Source organism: Xiphophorus couchianus, chromosome 12 (genome assembly GCF_001444195.1).
Source record: "Xiphophorus couchianus chromosome 12, X_couchianus-1.0, whole genome shotgun sequence".
NCBI classification, from domain to species: domain Eukaryota; kingdom Metazoa; phylum Chordata; class Actinopteri; order Cyprinodontiformes; family Poeciliidae; genus Xiphophorus; species Xiphophorus couchianus.
Window position 1 is genome coordinate 13,036,457 of NC_040239.1, and position 16,573 is coordinate 13,053,029.

General features: G+C 37.6%; 1 long non-coding RNA gene across 2 annotated transcripts in view; it reads left to right on the forward strand.

Moving 5' to 3' along the window:
* Positions 1 to 16,573, forward strand: part of LOC114154221 (uncharacterized) — a 43,595-nt gene that overhangs the window by 8,386 nt on the left and 18,636 nt on the right. The window contains exons 2-3 of one of the 2 annotated variants that reach the window (XR_003597524.1): positions 1,294 to 1,415; positions 3,876 to 5,006. This is a non-coding gene — a long non-coding RNA (uncharacterized LOC114154221). Of the gene's footprint in view, positions 1 to 1,293; positions 1,416 to 3,875; positions 5,007 to 16,573 lie in introns of those variants that run through there. The other variant, XR_003597523.1, reaches the window with a different exon arrangement.

A 16,573-nucleotide genomic window follows, 5' to 3' on the forward strand; every position in this document is an offset into this window, starting at 1 on the left:
CACTGGAATGAATAAAAGCTTCACTCAAAAATTTTTAAAATCAGACACTCACATCACCAGCATGGACAAAAAAACATGCAGAAACTGTCACATGTAAAACCACTGCAACAATAATTGGTTATATTAGTGTAAATAAAGCAGTCAGAGTTACTCATTATTTAAAAAAATGAAATTAGTCTCATAACTTATATTTAGAATAAATTAATCTATATGATTAATTACACTCATTGAGTTCTCAGTAATTGTAATCACAGAACACAGTTGTTTTCTAACCATTTTTATGATGACTAATTCTTAAAATAAACCTAGATAACTCTTAAACAAAGCAAACCAGAGAAACATCTAAAGTGCTGCTATTCATTTTCTCTTACACTCATTGGCAAAATTTTAATAGCAAATAATTGCTGCCTTTAGACCTGGATAACCTGCTATATTTGAAAGAACCATAAATTTTACTCTTCACAAGAAAATCTTGTAGAAAAATGTCCAACCAAGTGCTTGTAATTCAAAGGACACTAGCAAGCAACACCTAAATGACAAAATTAAGATATTTGAGTGATCTAGTCAAAGTAAAGACAGGCTATGGCAAGTCTATAAGGTTTTCATTCTCAAAAATCCTCCATTGTGGCTGAATTAAAACAATTTCACAATGAAGAGCGCGTTAAAGTTCCTCATCAGTGATGTTAAAGATTAGGTCAGTTATCACAAACACTTGAAGCAGTTGTTGCTGCAAAAGGTGTCAAAACCAGTGAGAATGTCTAGGTGGTGATTGTTTTTTCACACAGTGCAGGTGGGCTTGGGTAGCTGCTGCTTCACAGTAAATGAAATCATTCTTTAAAAATGGCATTTTGTATTTTCTCAGATATTTGCTGTTTGATAACCTGAAACATTTAAGTGTGACCCAAAAAACAGAAAAAAAGAAGAAATCTATTCACATAAAGACTCTGGACAGTTATAAATAGTTTGTCTGAATTAAGGGTTCATTTTGACTAAATCATTTTTTTTTTCACTTGGTTAACTGAAACTGTCAGGAGAGCCGAGTCTTTGCAGATGCTGTCCAAAGGTTGATTTGTGCTGAAGGAGTTATTTTCTTCTTCCTTAGTTTCTTAAGCAATAAGTAATGATTTAGGTATTGTTTCAGCTGGGAACTAGAGCAACAGTTCCAGTGGTTTGTGCTAATGACCAACCCCTGGGGAAAAAGGATGATCATGTGGTTCTGTTTATATGCGTTTTAAATCTCTCTCCTTTTCTTCTGCCTTATCAAACATTATCATCGCTATGGGTGGACCACAGAACCAGGATGAGAGCAGTTCAGGAGTGTGACTGAAAAATTGCCAAGATGAGCCTGCGCTTTTAGATTCTTCATGGGGCCTTTACGTATCACCACCACAGGAGATGAGTGATGAAAATGGAAGGTAAGCGTGGAAGATGGCCAAATAAAACAGGAGGAAATGAAGAAACTTTGATTTTCACATGTATCACAATTTGTGCTGTAAAATGCTGCACGTGTATGAGGGCGAACATGCTTCCATAAAAATACATCTGGTGTCCATCAGACACTTTATTTTTCCTGAGGTCAGGGTCCGCAGGATATTTAATATTTCCACCAAAGAATCCAGATGACAAGGTAATGTCTTGGACTGAGACAAAGGCTCATAAAATTACTCGTATTATGCATGTCTCTTGGGGTCCAGAAGAAAAATGACAGTAATAATTTCAAACAGCATGAAACATGACATAGTCACAGTCCCGATAATACATTTCTTTACAAGTTTTTTCACATTCTTCCTGCCTGAAGGAACACTACTCATTTTATTTTATCCAGCCGTATTTGCTCTACAGAAGATTTGTAACCTGCATGGGACTAAATACGTTTTGTGTAGAGGGACCTCATTAAAAGGTCTCCCTTGAAATCACTCAGGGTCACAATCCCAAAGTGAACAGATAAATAGCATCAAAAGATATATGAGCATAAATGTGACTTGATTTGTTCAATTCTGCTACACTGCAAGTTCATTCTCCATTTTTAAAACATAATTCTGACATGTACACAAACAGGTTTTAGTACTACATGTCAGAGGTGTGACCAAGTCACTGTGTTGCAAGTCTCAAGTAAGTCTCAAGTCTTTGTCCTCAAGTCCGAGTCAAGTCTCAAGTAAAGACAGGCAAAAGTCGAGTCAAGTCTCAAGTCAGGAACCTTTAATTTCAAGTCATTTCGAGTCGTTTTTATTTTATTTTATTTTTATAATTTGCAATTATACAAAAAATTCAAATAATAGACCATTTGTTCGTTTTAAAATATGTATTTATCTCAAATGATAGAACATGTGTAGCTGAACACAAAGTATAAAAACATTTTTAAATTGGACCACTTTATTGCCCAGTTCTGTTAAACTTGATATTCAATAAAAAAAGAGGAAAATGCTGACATGTCCACAGCACAATACAAAGAACCATAACAGCAGTTTTTTCCTCTTTTCTCTGACCTGTCAAAACAATATATTGTCAATATAATTTCCCAACGTAGATGTCTTCAAACACACCAACCATCCTTAGATGATACTAGACCCGGTTCATCATCATGATGGGTTAGATTGACTCTGTTCCCTGTGTTCAGGTCCAGAATCTGCTTTCTGTTCCGGAGCCCCGCTCACTATCCACCGGCTTCCTGAGCTAACACGGTGCACATTATTTGTGGAGGCATTTGAAGGACCGGATTTATGGTAAATAATCACCAATTTAACCTGGAGTACACATGCTAACACGAAGTTAGCTAAAGTCAGCTATCTTACAGCAAAAGAAAAGCGCCACCTACCGATCTTTGTGAAGCTTCAAATGCCGGACAAAGTTGGACGTCGTGGCATCTCCATCCGATATTCTCTTCTTGCATGTTTTACAAGTTGCAGTTCGTTTTTTAGTCGAAAGTTCATAACCTACGTAGCCAAAAGAAATTACTCACGGAAGCATATTCGAGCGGTTATTTCGTATTTCGTTCCCTGAGCTCTGCAGCTTTGCCGCGTTTTTTTAAACGTCCAAATCCTGTTAATTTGATTGGTTGTGCTGCAGCTACGTACACATACATACATAAGGAGAGAGGAAAACCATAGTGACGGTCTGCGCATATTGATACGGAATGAGTGACATTAATTAATGACGCCACTTTATAAATAATGTGTTTTAAATTTTAAGACTTTGAGTAAAAAATATCAAGTCTTTTCAAGTAAACAGCTTCAAGTTGAGTCAAGTCCCAAGTCAATGGCATGAAAGTCAAAGTCAAGTCCGAGTCTTTGAGCATTTTTTCAAGTCAAGTCTCAAGTCGTGATTTTAACGACTCGAGTCTGACTCGAGTCCAAGTCATGTGACTCGAGTCCCCACCTCTGCTACATGTCACTGGTTTCGGGATTAAGAAACAACATAAACCAGCAACTTTCGCCACATTCTGTATGTGGAAACCTTATAGGATGCTAACTTCGGGTTTCCGGGTTCTTTTTCCAACTTCTTGGGATACTTCTGACAAGGTAGCTGAAATATATGACTTGAGCATACAAAGAGAGAGTTTCATTAGTCTCTTCCACTTACACCACAGGTAAAACTGAGCATGGACATGGAGGGATCAGTCCGCTTCTTATGTTTAAGAATCACAGCATCTTATTGAACCTTTACTCAAGTGTTGTATTGCACTAACAACTTGGTTTCTTTCTAGACTGGATTCTTTTTTTTCTTTATGTTACCTCTACAATGAGAACTTGCCTTGAACAAAATACATATCAGTTATAGCTTTTAAACTATTTCCATCTATAATGTGAGTTCTTTTTGTCGAAAGGTTTTCTTTCATGCATATTAATTCAGTTCTTTTCTATTTTCCACCCATGTAGAAACATTGCATGCTGACAGACCTGAGGAAGAGTAATCTGTTGCTGAATTATAGACATTGACAAAAGAGAGATTTCAGACAGTCTCCCTGAGCCTGTAAAACAATGGCACATCAGACACGCCACGTCAAGTCATGTTTCTTCTGTTATTAAGCAGAATCAGCTGTGGCTTCCCCTCCTGAAGACTCTGTGGGTCCTATAAATCTTGTGTGACAGTTCAGTTCAAAAGTCGTTGCCCTAAAAGGAGTATATATTTGTGAAAGCGTGTGGGTTTTCTCCCATTCAAGGGTCTGCTATGGCAGACCAGCACTAGCTAGATGAAGGAGATGAGAAAATGGAGAGGGACAGAGAATGAGGCAATATATATGGAAGATGTGGACACAGTTTGATTCTGAGAGAACAGATCCTCTTTGATAGTCTCACATCATAAATTAAACATGTGCATCTTAATAACACTGGATGGGAAAAAGAACTGCATCCTGAGTGGGGTCTCTGGTGCTTTCTGAAGTCATGGTGACTCACAAGGTCCACCTCTCACAAGGGCAGAGCTCACGACTGCAACAAGGCCTGCTTCCGCATATCGCGGCTGTGGCTGAATAACAGAAGACAGATTTAAGAGGGATTGAGAAGTCATTGTTTTGGTCAAGCTGATAACACCTTAAGGTTATATACAGAGGAAGGGCAAGTAAAGGAACAACAAAATGTCAAAAGCAAGAATGTGCCCATAAAAATCACTGCAAGTTCTTATTTTGTTCAAATTCTAATTCACAGTGAAAAGTTGTTTTGGATTAAAAAACAAATTTATTCATGCAAACTGTCACCCTGCCCTACTTAAAAACCACATTTAATGTTTTCATTCCAACAAATATGTTGTTTTTGTTTGTGAAATTAGCTTTTGTTGTGAGCGTGCATGTATTACAATAGCAGGTTTCCAGTGTTTTGGGGTTTGTCTCCACAACCTTCTGATATCTAGATACTAAAATTTTGACAATTGTTTTGCAAAATCGCTTTGCAAAAAAGTGTTTGTAAACCTCAGTTTCAAAGTCTTGTCACAGATTTTCAATTGGGTTGACTAGGTCATTCAAACATATTATATTCAAACCTCTTTCTGCTGCCCATCTGGAAAGAGGTTCCGAAACAGCTTTTTCCCCACTTGCCATCAGACTGCTGAACTCCTAACTGGACTGCACTCAAAAACTGGTCTCCACTTCATACCTTGCACATATACATAGCTAAGTAACTTCCATTTTACTGTCAGTCCTGCACTTTATATTTTATATTCATATTTATATTCATATTTTATACTGTATTTTATTTTATTCTGGAGTAACCTCACAACATTGGAACCTCAAAACATTGCCGTATGCAACAAAATTTTGTTCTGTATACACCCTGTGCATGCAAAATGACAATAAAGTCAGTCTAAGTCTAATATTATTATATTCTGATCTAACCAGTCCACTGCATTTGGTTGCATACAGTTGTTGCCCTGCCTGAAGTGCCTTGTTCTTATTTAGTGGGGGTTTTTTGTTGATTCTTGCGTTGTGTGTGAATTGTGAGACAGTTATTTTTTGTTTTTGGGCATGTGCACTGACTGATGGCACCTTTTGAATTTCGTTGTTCTTGTGACAATGACAATAAAGATTTATCTTATCTCATCTTAAACTTCAGTTTCAATTGGAAATTCTTTGCAACTAATAAGTTGGGGGTTTTTTCAAAATTTATCTCTATTGAGCTCCATCCATCTTCTAATCTGGTCATTTCTGAGCCATTCACTGCTGAAGAAAATGATCCCCAAAGCATGTCACTAGCACCACAATGACAATGTTCTGTGTTTTCCATGTAGGGCAGTGTTTGCATGTAGGACAGACATATTCTGTGCAGAGGATCTTCTTCAACAAATGCAAATACAACTTCCTGTGACTTTCTTTCAGTAATGGCTTTCTTTTTGCCAAGCTTCCATTAGGATCCAATTAGTGGAGTTTCTGACTAATAATTGTCCTTTTAAAAGTCTCTCACCACAGCTGTAAACTTCAGCAGCTCCAGCAAAGTTACCATGGGCTAATTTCTCTGATTATTGTTTGCCTTTGTCTGAATCAGATGGACAGCTATGTCTTAGTAGGTTTGCAACTGTGGCATAATCTTTCCATATTCAGTTGATGAACCGAACAGTGATCTGGAATATGTTCAAAACTTTAAATATTTTTGTATTTTTACATCCTAAAGCCGCTTGAAACCTCTACATAATTTTAAGTCTGATCAGTCAGGTTTGTTTGTTAATATTCATGATTCTGTTTGTTTACTAATGCTCTCTTCTCTGAGGCATTCACGAAACAATTGTATTAATAAAGACATTAAATTACTCATAGGTGGACTATGTTGACTACTTTCCCTGAATTTTATTAATTAGTATCAGAGTAATGTGGATTGCAAATTTTTCAGATTTATGTCATTCCAAAGATATTTGAAAACCATGTATCATTGTTTTCTACTTCACATTAATGTCCTCCTTTGGGTTGACAATTTACATTGAAGATTGTTGTTGAGAACTGTCAAAATGCAGAACAAGTTCAGTGGGTACAACTACTCTTTAAAGCCCAGTAAAAGTTACACTGGTGCTGTTGTCAATGTTAGTTCTATGTAAGTTGTTTTATTCAGATTTTGTACACCTGTTGGAGTAGGCATGCATGTCAGAGGGGTATCATGTTTGTGTGCACACAGTGCAGCTAGAGCATAAACATGCAGGAGTAAACAGAGCAACACTCTTTGCACTATTGTGCCACAGGCAAACCATTAATTAAGCAAAGAGAGTGAAATTGACCCAGCGGGTGGTACAATTTATACGCATGGAAAACTCAGAACACACAAGCAGAAGCAGTCAACGCTGACATATGTTTACCTCTGCAGGCAGCCTCCAGAAAACACGCTTGCATTACCTAACAGCAAACTTACACAGAGTTACTAACTCTAAGTTAACAGAAAAACACTTTCTGAAGGCGTGCGTGTGTGTGTGTGTAAGTGGTTTTGCTGTCTCACCACGCCCTTTGTGCAATCGAACCTGCTCCTAAAATATACGTTCGTAGCTGGAAACACAGGTTGGCATGTGAGCTAACGATTGGTTGTGAAAACAGAAGAGGCTTTTATAGCTTGGCTGTGGAGCTTCCATGGGAATAACAAAGGTTATGGTTTATCTCTAACTTTACATCTTTGAGCCATTTGTCACGTCTAAGACTGATAGTGGAAAGGCTTGCTTGCACACAAAAATATAGGGATGCCTTGCCATATTTTCAACATCTTACCTCACTTTTTTAACCTTCTTTTAAAATGTCTCTCACACAGCCATGCCACAGGAATAGAAGTTAAATCTGTGTGTTTAGATCTGCTGCTTTCTTGTAAATCCTCAGTTCTGGACCCGGCGGGGTGAGGTCATCAAATGGAGTCAGTATGGATTAAGGTAAATTGGTGGATTTTTCAATTCGAGGAAAGGAGCCTAATTCATAGTGATACAGTAATAAAAAGAAACTAAGTGTCTCAAACAGAAAATCATTAACTCCATGATGCAAAATGTGGTAGCATACCCAAGTAACCAAGGAGATTAGACCAGTGAAGAGTGGAGAGTGACATTAAAAAAAGGTTTGTCTAATCAGAGGCACTCAGAGCAGTTGAAGTAGAATACAATGCACAATAACTTTGGGAAGGAGGATAACACAGGGAAACACATGTTCATGACAGTGTCATGTCAGTCGTATTCACACCCCGTCAAATAAAGTGATACCGAATGTATAAAGTATATGTTCTATATACTTGCCTTCCTCCTATGTCAGGAGGAAGGCGAGGCAAGTTATATCTTAATTATATTATATCTTATATCTTATGACAACAGTCATAAATATTCATGAAGACTTACTCATGTTCATGACAGGTGTTATGCCATGTTTATGACGGTGTCATGACAGTCTTATTCACAACCCGTCAAATAAAGTGTTACCATATATTCAAACTTTTTTTCATCAGTTTTATTTTATAGAAAAATAACTTATGTATCATTCACCCACATCCTCTCATTCAAGAAGTTGTACTTTGGTAAATAGCTAACTTTGTGGTGTTGTGGACATAAAGTCGTTAAAGTGGCTGATAGTCGCACAAATATTTTTAATCACATTTGTCATTTTAGCCTTTAGTTTACCCTATCACATATGCAGGGTACAAATCATCATCTATACACACTATCCACATAAAAAAATAAGCACAGCACGTACTGTACAACTCATCCCTCTGCAACATCAAGTCTCCATGAAGTCACCATCTCTGCCTCATACACACAAGCAGAAACGCTTACAGATTCCTTCTGTTTCCCATTATGTGGGCATCATGAGAAATTTTTCTGCTGACATTTCCAAAGATCTGTCACTCTTAACTCTTTCAACTGTCCCTCTGGAATGTGAGGCATTATGAAAAATTGTGCCCTTGCTGTCTTTCCTTCACACATTAACAAAGCTCCATGATGGTAATTACTCTTCACATTATGATTAGAACCAGTCAATGGCCAACAGATGGGGCCTGATAATCCCTTTTTTAGGGGTGAAGATAGTTCTAACACATTGCTGAATGTACAATCACCCTCCTTCTGAGGATTTCTGGGGCTTTGTTTTTTCAGTCCTGTTGTCTCATTCTGAGGAGGAATTATGGGTTTAGTTTACCAAGCATAAATCTGTTCTCTTCTGGTCCTCTAACACTATTTTTACTTTTATTAGAAGGATGTGTCATCATTTGCTCCCACAAACAGAGATTCTAAATAAACAGATAATAAAATCTGTGTGATCTTATTTGTCTGCATTTGTTTTCTAAATTTTGCAATTTAAGTATCTTGGAGGGGTGCTCTTGCTTATTTGTCTTGGACAGTGCTGCCATGTATACCAACTCCCTTATGTTTCCTGTTATTGTTGCAGTTTTCCCATCCCACCAATACAAATTTAACCCTCCAAATATTCACAGCGCAACTGAAAGGGTGAAAAGATCAGAGGTTTTCCCATTGTGACCCGTACAACACTCATTCAGGAAATGACAACATGTTTTTATTATTTAGTATTCATTTCTTTCTGGACAAACAACATAGAAATAAGACAAGCAAGTTTGTTGTGTTGTTGCTGAACAATAAGTAAGGCAGCACAAAAATGAATTGACAACATAATCTCTGACCGTTATGGGAAAGCTGCAGTAAACAATAATGTTTTCAGTCCTGATGTAATGGATTGACACAGTTTTTGCTTGGGTTTTTAAGAAACTTGGTTCCAATGTTGAGGAGCATAAAAAATTAAACCTGCCTCCCCTGGTTTAGTTCTGGGCTTGGGAGTATTGGGTAAACAAAGCTCCAATGGCTTAAGGGATCTAGCTGTTTCATACCCGGCAAGCAACTCTGAAATATATTTAGGCCCAAGACCATTCTGTGGTACACAAACTGGTGAGAAGATTTATAATCTGAAAAATCTGATTGTATCTTATCACTGTAGATGTCATGAGGACAGCAGTGTTCTCATGAAGCTATTGATTGACCTGTAAGTATTTGGAGGGTGACAGTTAAGAGGTAAAATCAAAGTGAATCAAATCAGCATTCTCTGCTCATGTAGCATTAAACAATCTGATAGTTTCAGTGTATCAAGGTTTGTATGATATTAGCTACAAAGCAACAATACCTAACCCTAGTTGACCCGTATTAGTTAATAAAATACTTGTTGCCATGCAGACTGGACGCAGGGTGGTGGAGAGACCAGGGACTCAGACTGATTCTTTATCAAGTCCTCTGGCTTCTTGGGTACTACTTCCCTCCCAAACAGATGGGAAACATTCTTACATTTGAACACTCTGCTGCATCAGTAAGACCTAGAAAGATTAAATAATTCTCAATTTAGATATGTACAAAGATTACAAATAAATGACAAGTAAAGAAGAATCAAGCGACTACAACAGAATCCCTATTACAATATAGAAAATATGAAAGCAGTACTCACTAAGCATGGGATTTTTTTTTTGCCTCAATTTCCAGGAAAATCACTAGGGAGTAATATCTATTACCCATCAAAAACCGTAGCAGCTCTGGGCTGCCCATCACAAATGAAACCATCTGCCTACTCCATCTGCACCCATTTAGTTTACTGTTTTTTTGCCTAAACCTATTCTTTCACCTTTGCTTACATGTTCCACAACTTTAAGCTGGTTTTCATTCAAATGTGAGTTGCATATTCAAACATAATTATTTCTGCTTTCTAATTATTTACGCTGCCACATCACCCACAGCATTGAAATGTTTCAATTTTCTTTCCTCCATCCAATATTTGCGTGTGGTCATTTTAATAGAAAACTCCCAGCGTCAGGTGGGTGCGGGTGTGTGGCTTTTACATCTTTCACCATCTTAATAAAAAGGAAGATTGGATCGCATCCCAACTTATTAATCAGTCATGCCTTGTGCGTCACTCAGCAGGTCCACATGTGAACGCGAGTATGCGTATATGAAACTTCATAAAGCACAGTCCCTTATCTGATTAAGTGATTAACATCGGTTTAAGCTGTGTGTGTGTGCGTGTGTGTTGGGGTGTTCTAAGGTGGTTTACAGTTGGTTAAATAAAAAATCCTCAGAGAATTTTGCAAATATTATTCAGTTGCTGTGTCTTGGCTTATTTTAAATCTTACCTTCAAACTTTTTTCCAGTAATATTGCGAATCTTACAAAGTAATGTTCCTGTCAGAGGCCTTAGAAATGTTGTGGCTGTACAATTTTAAGTAGTTCTGATTAGATGCTTCCAGGCCTGACAAACCACCAATATCCTTATCCTTGATTAGTTAGACACTTCAGATGCCAACATCAGTAATATTTATGATAGCAATGTCAGTAAGATTTACAAGTATCACAACACTGTGACAGCTTCACGATTAATCTGTTAAGTCTCATTAAAAGAAGAGCTTTTTTCTGTTTTGATTAGCCAGGACTGGAAGATGAGAGGACCCATGGATGTATTTGTGAAAAAGAAATCAGCTTCTGGGAGAGGGTCTGTCATTTTAAATGCTTATTAATCACTTACAACATGATGATAGGCTTAATAAGAGTGGTGGGTGATCGGCAGGTTTATGTTGGATACGTATATTATTTCACAAGATTTAAATATTTGGCAGTGATAGAACACCACATTATGAAATCCACCAATTTATATATGTATATTTTTTAACATGAATACCAAATCAGCCACGATGTCCAAATGTGGTTAAAATAACTTGCTGATGTTTAAATGAGCTTCAGAATGGGAAAGAAAGGAGATTAAAATTACTTCAAAGTGGGCATAGCTGTTAGTGCCAAATGGGATAGTTTGATTACTTTGGAAACTGTCGACCTAAAGGTATTTGAACACAACCATTTCTCAGGCTTACAGAAAATAATCAAAGGAAAAGAAAACACTCACTGAGTGGCAGGTATACAGATGAAAATGCCTGGTTGAATTTCTGAATGTACAACATCATAAAGTTTGAAGTAGGAGGCGACAGTGGCAAGAGTTTGTCCTGCAATCTGCAAGTTGCCGGTTTGATTCCCGCGCTGTCTACCTCTAACATAATAAATAGTTTAATACATTTGGTGGGAACTAGAAACAAAAACAAGTCAAGAAAGTAGAATGCAAAAATCTCAAACAGAATCATATCCACTTGTGCCAGTTTAATCTACACCCTTATTTTTCTTTCTACCTTCTCCTCATGAGCCATCCTCTTTGTCTTCCTAGTTCTTTCCTAATTTTTCATTTCCTGTGCATTTTCTCTTTTTGTTCAACCAGATCTTATTCAGCACAAAGATTTTGATATTTAATTCATTTCAGTTTTTGATCTGTGCCGATAATATCACTCAGCCTGGTTTATTTTCTCACATCCTCACATGTAGTTACTACTCTTAAGCAAAAACTTGCCTCAGGGATTCACCCAGACTTACAAAGAACAAGCTTGAAGTGCTTGAAGGGTGGAACACCGGGATTTATGTGAATAACTTTAGTGTAAAAGTGTTGCAGATATATATGCAGTTAGACTGGAGCTGGAAAGTATTAGATGAGGGTGTTTTACTGCCTCGGGCATCGACTGGAGGAGTGTTTTATTAAAGTTAATGAGAGAGGGCCGCGCCCCTCACAGTGGCCATGCTCAAGCCTAAGTGCTTGATGCCCCATTACTCGGCAGATGTGTAAATCTGCCTTAGTTTTTTCTTAGTCTGTCTCTTCTAAGTTCTTCTCTAACACACTGAGATGCAAGAAGGATAAAGAAGAGTTAAATGCCAAATTAGCACAATTCATAGGTTATGTGTGTGCTGCTTTATTTGTTACACCACAAGTATCCTTAAACACACTCTGGGAAATAGAATTACTGTGAATGACTCCTCTCACCTCTTTTATCAGAACCTGTAAAGAGGAAAAACAAACAAGGGCAAATCCCAGAAACTGGCTGCAAAAATAGATCTTAAACATTTCAAACTGGGTGTGCTTTCTGCCTCCACCTCAGATTTTACAAGCGGTCCAAGTTTTCTGAGCTTCTGTGCTGTGGGAGTGATGGAGGAAGAAACTGAAGCTGTGTGAGACAGCACACGAGGAGAAACCAATAAGGCATAAAATTAGATCATAAAAAATGATATGGGACAAAGAGCAATGTGTCTCTTGCCGTTGATGCATATTGCCTTTTCTCATTAATATCACCATATTAACTTGTTGATGAATAATGACAGCCGTGGGATTTGAGAGGATTATAGATGTTAGACATCTCAGAATTTTCAGCTGTCAGCTTATCCAAGATTTACAGTGATCTAACTCTGAAGTGTCCTTAAATACGTCAACGAACCACATGCAGTGTGGCTCTATGGAATATACAGTCAACCAATAAACAAACACATGATCAGCCTACGTGACCTCACAAAGAAGGTACCAGAGCTTCAGATGTTTCAGTGGATCTCTCAGCACTTAAATTTAGTGTTAATATTCCATGAGTTGCAAACAACACAAGGCTACTGCAGCACTTTTTGTGTTTTCATGTGGCTTTTATAGCTACTTTTAAAGTAAGAAATTAGGTATCAACCTGAAGGGACTGGTTAAACTACTCATACTTGTTTTTTAATTGAGTAAGGACTGGATAGGAGCCATAAAAACTAATTGTAGTTCGTTCACTGTAACACCAAAATTATACTGAGGGCTATGTTGTAATCCAGGTGGGTGTTTTGTGAGAGGTTAAGGCAGTGCATTGCTGAATGAAAATGTTCTATCAGCCACGTGGACTCAGTCCTTCATGGCTGGAGTTTTCACATCTGCATTCTGCAAGATTCAAATGTGGTCTCATCAGAACAGAGCACCTTCTTTCACATATTTGCTGAGTCTCCTACTCGAACTATCAACCAGACTGCTTTGTCTTGCCACTCTTTCATAAATATCAGATTTGAGTGATTCACACGGATATCAGTTGTTCTCTTCTTGTTTGCAAGTGTTCTCTGAAAAACCTCCGAGGCTTTCATGGCACACTTGGGTTAAAGTTTTCCAATTTGCATTTATCTAAACTAGCTGTGAAATCTTGTATCTTTTAATTAGTTTGAGTAAGTCACATAAAATCAAAATAAAATACTTTGAAGTTTGTGATTGCTACACATTGTGGGTGGGAATCCTCACAGTATTTTTGTTTTATTGAAAAAAGGTTCCTTTTTTATCTCCCACAAGTTCCTTTTGTTGTTCGAAAAGGTTTGGGAAAGCTCAATGTGAAAAACTGAGTCACAGGGCCTTTTTCATCCTCTCAGACAGTCTGGGACTCCCTGCTTGCTCCACAGGACACATTCTCCCCTCCGGTCTATCTTTGTTCTACGATGTTGAAAACAGATAGACATGCCATGATATACTGTAGGGCACAACCAGTCACAAAATAAATAATATTTATTTGAAATGTAAATTTAAAAATTTGATACAGTAAGAAAAAAAGGTCATGTTTAAAAAGACCCAGACTTCAGTTTTTTTTTTAGTTGAAGTGAAACTTAGTTTTGCGACTCTGCTGCAGCCCTCTGAGAATTAAAGGTTGGAGAATGAAGGGAAAAAAGAGGCAATGACTTTTTTTAAAAAACAAGGAATAGGAAGAGACGGGAAAATATGAGCGGAGAAAGTCAAAAGGCTATCCTGATGAAACAAGGCTTAAAAAAACACAGGAGGAGGGTTTGGTTCTGAAGCCAGATAATATCTGCTGTGTGTACATAGGAGACGGGCAACGAGAAATTTTAAAGAAATGGAAAGAAGACGGGAAGCAGAGAACTGGGAAGTGGAGAAGTCAGTAGGGTGCAGTGTAAATACAGCAGGGATTATAAAGTCACTCTGTTCTGCTCTCTGCTCCCCATCTCCTGTAACAGAACTCAGAAAGAGGCTTACTACTGAGTTATGCATTGCAAACATGGTGGGTAGGGGTGTGTGTGTGTGTGTGCAGCCACTGCTTTTAATCACATCTTTAAATGATTTGGTTCAAGCTTACTTTGTCCTCAGTGCTGTATCTGAGACAACAGAGACAGAGACTCGTTCTGCGGGCTCACCCTCTGTTTATATTAATAGGGCCTAATTTTTCCCTCCATTTCACAGTAATGCACACAATAATGTACCCACACAAACTTGTGTGAGTACACTTTCCCCTCTCTACTTTAGCTTTTAATGGCAGCATGGCCAGCATCCAGAATTGGATTTCACTTATCAAAATAAATGATAAAACACCATAACAGTCAATAACAAGCTATCGAGACTCTATTTCATGTCAGTAAGTTGGTGGCTGTCTGAACGTGTGGATGAATGACTCTCCAGCAGACCTTTTAAATAAGCAACAGACCGGCTGAACAACACTGTTACAAATCCGCGCCACAGCCGAGACGCCACTCAGGTTTATTTAGAAAATATTGATTTTATGCCAGTGTGGAGAGAAATATCACAGCCTTACAGTAAATATCATAACTGTTCATTTAGATGTAAACTAACCAGCAATAAATATTGCTGAAATTCAACCTGTCTGCTGAGTGATCCCAACCAAGCCAAGCTCCATCCTCATGTTTGAGTGACTTAAAAGCAGGTTATCACCTGCCCAGAGAAACTGTATCCTTAGATACATAGAAATAGTATTTTTACATCTTTGCAACAGAGTATGAATAATAGAAACTGCAGAAATAAATTAATCATCTTACGAAGAAACACCCAAAATGAGTCAATTAATCTAAGGTGTTTACTAATACAGCTTGTTCAGTCAAACAGGTTACAAATTACTGGATTTATAAATTGAACAAGTGAGCTTTCTTATTATCTTCAAGGTTAAAGCCTTCTTAAAACAAATTAAATGAAAATATACCATTTACTTAATATTCAGTCATGTTTTGTAGAGATTGATTGAATAAAATAAAACCTATGTACCTTTTGTCATATTAAAACCCAGACTTCAGTTTATTTTATCAGTTTTATTTATATTTATTGAGGTGAAAGGTAAAAGATGGATGGTTCTATAGAATTTTGATAAATACAAGTTTCAAGTGTTGTATCCATTTACTAACAACTATTGTAATTGTTTTCAGAAATCTACAAAGTACTAATTTTAGCTGTTCTGTGAAGGTTAAAAAACATTAGTGAACAAACAGCATCATAAAGACCAACGAACAACATGCTCAAGTCAGAGAGACAATTGTGGAGTTTAAAGTTTAAATCAGAGTTAAAACAAAATTCGGAAATGTTGGACTACTTGCCCCACTGCATGTGTGGCCCAAAACTAACACTGTAGTGGGACAGTGTTAGCAACCCATAAGTCCTACTCAAAAAGGTGTGCGCAGTTGATTATCATCACACAGGGAAACAAAAATTGGTCTGACTTCATAGGAAGATCACCAGAGCAAAAATACAAGATAATCTTAGAAGAAAACCTTTAATAAGCAAACTGGAGACTAGAGCAGAGGTTAACCTGCCAGCAGGAAAATAACCCTAAACATCTGACCAGAACTGCAATGGGATGGCTTAGATCAAAGTATCAAAGGTTGTTGGTTGCTCTCACACAATCCTGTCTTTGGCCTTTCCTTCCCCTAATTTTAAAGGCTTAAACTGAAAGAAAACTAAATACATATATAATTGTCTTGTGGTCTCACATTTGGCATTAATGTGTAACTCCCAAGAGTCCAGGATTAATGTCCTAGAAATCTCTGTTTTATGACCATTATGGCAATCCTCCTAGTCAGTATCCCATACTATCAGTGATGAGGTTGGCTAATCAAGTAAAGTGCATTGATAGTGCTGTTTTCTTTGGTCAGGAAAAATATAATTGATTGGCATCCGAAGCATAATTCCTTGACCCATCTTGAATCATTCTGAGTTAAAGAAAGAGTGATCCATGCGGCAGAGGATCAGACTCAAGGTACTGACTGTATTGTTTTCCTATACAGCGCTGCTTCCCTCCTCCCTTCAGATGTGTATCGGTATCTGAACATCCTCTCTTGTGACTATCTTGTGAGCCAACTGTAATGAATGAAAGAATGTGTGTGAGCCGTGCCAAAAAAATAATGATTGCAACCTTTTAACCCCTAAAACTAAACCTCGGCCATAACCTCTGACCTCGATCTAAGAAGAATGCCAAAAAAGTGCATTTACTTATTAGCATTCATGACATTGACACACCTTTACTGCTGTAACCTTTTAGTTACAG